We start from the raw sequence: 6,320 nt of genomic DNA, 5'->3' as shown, positions 1-6,320 counted from the left end.
CTAATTTGTTGAAAAGACTATATTTTCCCCCATTGAATGGTCGTGACCTTCTTATCAAAAATCAATTGACCATAGTGTAAGGCTTTCTGGACTTTCAATTCTATTTCATGTATATGTCTATCCTTTGCCAGTACCACACTATCTTCATTACTATAGATTTGTAGTACATTTTGAAATTGGGAAGTGTGAGTCATCCAACTTTGTTCTTTTTCTAGATAACTATGGCCAATTCTGAATCCCTTGCATTTTAATATGGATTTTAAGATCAGTTTGTCAATTCTACAGAAATTGTCTTCATTTTATTTATTTATTTATCTATCTATCTTTTTTATTTTTTAATATATTTTATTGATTTTTCACAGAGAGGAAGGGAGAGAGATAGAGAGTTAGAAACATCGATGAGAGAGGAACATCGATCAGCTGCCTCCTGCACATCTCCCACTGGGGGATGTGCCCGCAACCCAGGTACATGCCCTTGACCGGAATCGAACCTGGGACCTTTCAGTCCGCAAGCCGATGCTCTATCCACTGAGCCAAACCGGTTTCGGCTATCTATCTATCTTGATATTCCTTTGAAATGAGTTGACAGTTCCATCTCCTAAGTTCTGAAATGGCCAACAGACCATAGAAAGACATTTCTTTAGGCTCTTGCTGGAAACCAACAGCTTAAGCAAATTGCAGGTCTTGATTCAGGGCCAGTCTTTATTTTTAAAACATAAAGTGTTTTTGAATTTTTATACAGTGTGAAATTTCCCCAAACACCAAAGGAATACAACATGCAAAACATAAGTGGTACGGCAATGGTCATAATCTATAAGAACATACCAAATTAGATAGTATATCACATTATACTAGTACCATAGCATCAGCTAGAACAGGTGTTTCGAAAGTAAGACTTTACATAGTCACTCAATACTATCAGTTTGGGGGGAAAAAATGAATCCTTACATTTAGGGAAAAACCAGTGTTACTCTGTGAAGCTCCAGTGTTACACAGTGGAGATGGCATCCGTGAACTGGCTAAACTGTGGAGTGAGGCTGGCTCTGCTCGGATAGCCACGTTAGCACTTACTAGCTGCATGGCCTTGAATAAGTTACTTAACCTCATCTATAAAATACAGATATTGCAACCATCACATTGGGCTATTGTGAGGATTTAGTGAGAAAATATGCAAAAACACTTAGAAAGTTGCCGGGCACATTGTGAATCCTCAATAAGTTTAGCCTTTAAAACTGTGATCAAAATTTAATTCATCTCTAAAGATTTGAAAAGGCTTTAAGGAAATGTTTGCTTTTTTAAATTTTTTTTTTAACTAGCCTTGGAGAACAAGAATTAAAAAAGAAAACAACAACAAGGAAATCTCTTAATTCCATTCCAATATTGAATGTCTGTAAGGCTCTTAAAATGTTTTGTGATAAAAATTGACACTTACACACACACATACATACACAAACCTGACACTTCTCTCAAGGAGCAGAGAAATTTACTTAATGATGGGGAAAATACGCAAACTGTCATGCATGGGAGGGGAAGAGAAGACATAATAGAAGTTGTACAAAATAAAATTATATTTGCTTTCAAAAAAGAGTTCCCACCTGGCTATAGGGATTAGGGTAGTCTTCACGGAGGGGGTGGCATCTGAGATGAATCCTCCCAGTCTGGGATGGTTGATAGATAAGCAGGGAAAAGCTAGGTATTTGGGCTCATAAAGAAACAGCATAAAAATCCAGAGACAGGGTCCATGTTCCCCAAATAAAAGTGGGGTTGGGGTGCATTTGAAATGCATGTGCCTGGTTTTGGTTGTTTTACTGACGGGGGAGCACTGCTGGCATTTAATAAGGGGATGATGATAAACATCCTGCAATAATGTGGGCAGAATGAGTGATACAGATGAAACGTATGTCATTTATTACTGAGGGCCTGAGTGTCAGGCTGAAATTTATACTTATATAGGTAGATAGATGCCTGGGCAAGAGACACAGGGGGAATGATGCTATGAAGAGAGAAACAAAGGTTATCGAAGTCGAATTACTGGGGTTTAGTTCTAGCATTTTAAAATATGAAGATTTAAAATTGGAAGATGATTTCTCAAGCCCTACCCTTAAAGTCTGATTTATCTAAATATAATTATATAGGGTCTATGGATGAACTTAGTGAATTAAATGGGGCTGAGGAACGGTCATTTAATGGAGATGAACCTGATGAACCCATGAATAGAATAGAATTCAAGGGTCCATGAACTTGAATGTGAAAAAAAATCATGTCTTTATTTTCACTAACAGCTAACTGAAACATAGTATTTCCTTCCACAAAGAAAACAGGCACTAAAGTATAGAACTATCAGCAGTACCTAGGATTTTGTCATTAATAAAAATCATAAATACTTTCATGGCATACTTAATGCAGTTACCTTAAAATATTTACACTGCATTGAAATTATAGGTGGAACTTGCTGCTAGCACTTATTAATGTTCTCTTAAAGAAGCAAATATATTACCATATAAATATAGAAAAATATTTAAATAACATTTCCTTTGTAACCATATGCCTTTCACTTACATTTAAATATGTTTTATTGAGAATCAGTCCATAGACTTTACCAGGCCACCAAAGGACTAAAAGTGGGAAAGGTGGAGATATAGAAGGTTGTGAGAATGGAGGCAAGAAGGAAGTTGAGGCTGGCATTAGGAGCCGCAGCATTTTGAGTGTCGGAAGTAGATGGTATGAGCATCAGGAGAGGGTGCAAGAGGATAGAGCCAGCACGTGGAAGTGGGCATGCAAAGCTACCCCTCTGAGTCAGAGGGATTTCAATGGAAGGAGCGTCTTCGCTGGCTGAATTTAGGAGGGAATTAGTATTGTCAGGAAAAGTAAAAATTTGAGTCAGTGTGAAGAAATAGAGGATTAATGATTGCAATGATGATACCAATGGCAACAACTGCTATTTATTGGGCACTTACTAAGTACTTAAATATTATTTAGTTTAATCTTCGAAGAAATCTTGGGAAAATAGCTATTTTTATTGTTCCCATTTTACAGGTGAAGAAACTGAGGGTCAGATACGGTAAGGTCACTTGCAGAGTTAGCACAGCTGACAATTTGCTAGTCTGGGATCTAAACCTCTCCTGATTCCAAAGCCTGTTCTAGTTTTCCCTGCGTCATATTGAGTTAGAGCAGTGGTTCTCAACCTTCTGGCCCTTTAAATACAGTTCCTCATGTTGTGACCCAACCATAAAATTATTTTCGTTGCTACTTCATAACTGTAATGTTGCTACTGTTATGAATCGTAATGTAAATATCTGATATGCAGGATGGTCTTAGGCGACCCCTGTGAAAGGGTCGTTCAACTGTCAAAGGGGTCGCGACCCACAGGTTGAGAACCCCTGAGTTAGAGGCTCTAAAGGCACTGGCAAAAATAGCACCTAGAGTGCAGGAGGACTGAGCTGCGTGGGGATGAAAGCGGGCAGCTGTGGAAGGGGAGTCTGTGGCCAGAATTTTGGAAAATCAGGCTTAAAGACACAGGCAGTTTGGTTAGTAGACTGGAGAGGTTGAAGAAGAGATGAGATGCCACAGATTTATTTCTATTTCACTGGCATTGAGAATCAGGTTCCCATTGTTTCAGAAAGTTCCAGATAGATGGGAGGTTTATGTCAGATGCTCCTTTTCTCTCTTCCCTCTGCACAGTACATCCTGCCCACACTGGGGTGAAGAGTCTGATCTTAGTAGCCTTACGAGGCGGCATTTGGAACCTTCTCTTCTTTGCCTGGCCTTCAGACCCCAATTTTCCAGAGACCGCAATTGAGAAAGACCTTTTGTTGCTGTACAATAGGGGGGAAACTCCCAGGGCTGTAAAACAGACGGAGGACTTTGCAAAATATAGCAAGTTCATGTCTGCTAATATGTTAAGTGATTTGGCCTCCCTCGTGTAAGTAGTGATTTGTTGTTTTCATGCTAATACAAATTCTTGTATTAATAGGAGCATGGCCCTGGGTTTCTTCATCCGCCTGGGAAAAAATTACTTGTTTGATGGTAAACAAAGAACAGAAGAATTGATTCACTGTCCTCATTTTTAAAAAAAGATGGTATGAAGCAATAGTGGAATAATTTTAATTGTAACCTTCTAACACTTGCCATCAGTAAGATCATTTGTGTTCTGTTTTTAGGAAATGGAGTATTAAAGAGTACATAGTGCATTAGAAATGCAAAACATGACCGCATGTTCTCAGGGTTTTGTCAGTGTGACATGAAAGAGCGCTTGTACTGGGATGCTCAGCTCTGAGGGTATTCTCTGTTCAGTGTGTATTTACAGAGATGTATGAATATTTGATTAATGAGTCATGGGCTCTGGAGAAATTTAATAACAGTATTGCTGTACAAAGCCAGGCCCTTAACTGTTAACACAGCTGCCAATAGTGTCATTGACACTGCAGCCCTTTCTGAATCGAGTAGATTCTATGGAGTAAATTCCTCACTCAGGAAGGGATCTGTGAGAGGCATTATTCGGTTATCTGTTTTGAACTTTACTCAGTTTATAGGCTCTGATTTGTCAAGATTTTTTTCAGTGAAAACAAGCGGTGATACGGAAACTTAAAAATGATATTTTTAAAATGATTACTTTCCTCAGAAAGTGGTTGGAAAAAATCATTGGTAAGTAAAAAGCAGTTGACTATCCTCTTCAAGAGTTTTTGTTAGGGACTCCGTAATAATTTTTGTCTTGCTTATCGTATATGAAATATCCACAAGAAGAAGAAATAGGAGATATATTTGTGATTTAGACTCACATCTATTTGAATGCCATAATCTAAATTATGAAATATAATTTAATCCTCAGGAATTATTGAGGGCTAATTTATCCCTTCATCTATTTTTTTAATTTTAATATCTATGGAGAAATCAATTCTAACTTTCAAAGGTAGGTAGGTATTTTAGTAATGTTACCTCATTTAACTGCTTGAGTAACAGGGAGAAATGTCAAAAAAAGATAAATTTAGTGCAGGCGCTTTTGCTGGAAGCTGTAACTGCAGGTTAGAATTATCCATGCTATGCAGAATTTCCTGCAACACTTCTCCTTAGGGCCACAATGCATTACAGCAGACGTATAATGAAGCTGCTATAAAATCTCTGGTAATTAAGGGGGATTTGACAGTAATTGCAACAGTGAATCAACTTAATTATTACCTGCTTCAAAGAGAGCTAACCTGATGTTATAATCTAACCTTTTCTACTTTTAAAACGGGAGATTAAACAAGTATATGTAGCATTTAAGAATTAAATCTGTTGAGATAGAATTGTGTTAATATACTTCTAATATATATTTTATGCACATGTACACATCAACTTCTCAAGAAGAACTAGGATTGGGCTCGTTGTGATCCATTAAAGTTATTGGAAATGGACCCAAACCCACATTTCTGATTCAAGTCAGCTTCTCCTCAAGACACACATAGACCTTGACTGTGGTCTACTTGCTTTCCACAGCATAGACAAGGATGTTTTCTTAATATTGGTTCATAAAGAAAAGAAATGCCAAAATTATCATCATTGTTTATATTTAAGTAGACTAGATCTTAGAACCTTAAAATCTCATCCAAAGCTGAAGTTGATCTGAAGGAGAAGGTTTCCACTCATCTGAAGTTTTATATAACTTGGTATAGCCAACCCTGGGTACAAAGAACAAGATGCCCAAGGTTTAGCCCAAGTTCTATCTGTGGTAATGCTTCTCATGAAGATCTCCACCCACTTTCTATTTCCCGCTATCTTTCTTTTCACAAGAGTGGGAGTGGGCACAAATGGAAGTATATCGGTGTGCTTTTGCCATGCGTCCATGAGTTATCAGGCACCTAGAACACTGGGTACCAGGTTTCTTATTTATGGTTTGGCCTTCTCTCAGGCAGATTCCCCTAACCTTCTTTTCTGCTTTTAAGTTTTATACTTGTGTCTTCATTGGCTTTAGCTTTACCAATAACCATATTAACTCTCTGTAATTGCAGAAAGCTTGGACTGTAGTAGTTTTGTTTTGGTGTAATCTTTTTGTATGGTTTTGTGTTTGCCATATGTAGAGACCCAATGAACTGACTCATTTCATGGGAGAAAATTGATGAAGCATAGATTTGGTACAATTTTGGGGATGGAACAGTCTCAACCACTGTTTGCCACAGTAAAAGAACGTGTTCCTAGGAAAGTGAACCAGAATTGATTCTCCATCCAGGCAGCAGGACCCCTGGGCAGCTCATTGATCTTCTTAAGATTTATTCTGGTATGTTGCAAAGTCAGCCTGAATTCTCCGAAGGAAGATTGAGAACACACATTATATACCTTGTTTT

General features: G+C 37.9%; 1 non-coding gene across 1 annotated transcript; it reads right to left on the bottom strand.

Moving 5' to 3' along the window:
* Positions 1-562: 562 nt before the first annotated feature.
* LOC132232187 (small nucleolar RNA SNORA2/SNORA34 family) lies at positions 563-699 on the bottom strand. Its single transcript, XR_009452327.1, has one exon. It is a non-coding gene; the product is annotated as a small nucleolar RNA SNORA2/SNORA34 family (small nucleolar RNA).
* Positions 700-6,320: the final 5,621 nt, after the last annotated feature.

This window comes from Myotis daubentonii, chromosome 3 (assembly GCF_963259705.1).
Source record: "Myotis daubentonii chromosome 3, mMyoDau2.1, whole genome shotgun sequence".
Taxonomy (NCBI): Eukaryota; Metazoa; Chordata; class Mammalia; order Chiroptera; family Vespertilionidae; genus Myotis; species Myotis daubentonii.
Note: the sequence above shows the minus strand (reverse complement) of the source record. Positions and strands in the feature narration are given on the sequence as shown.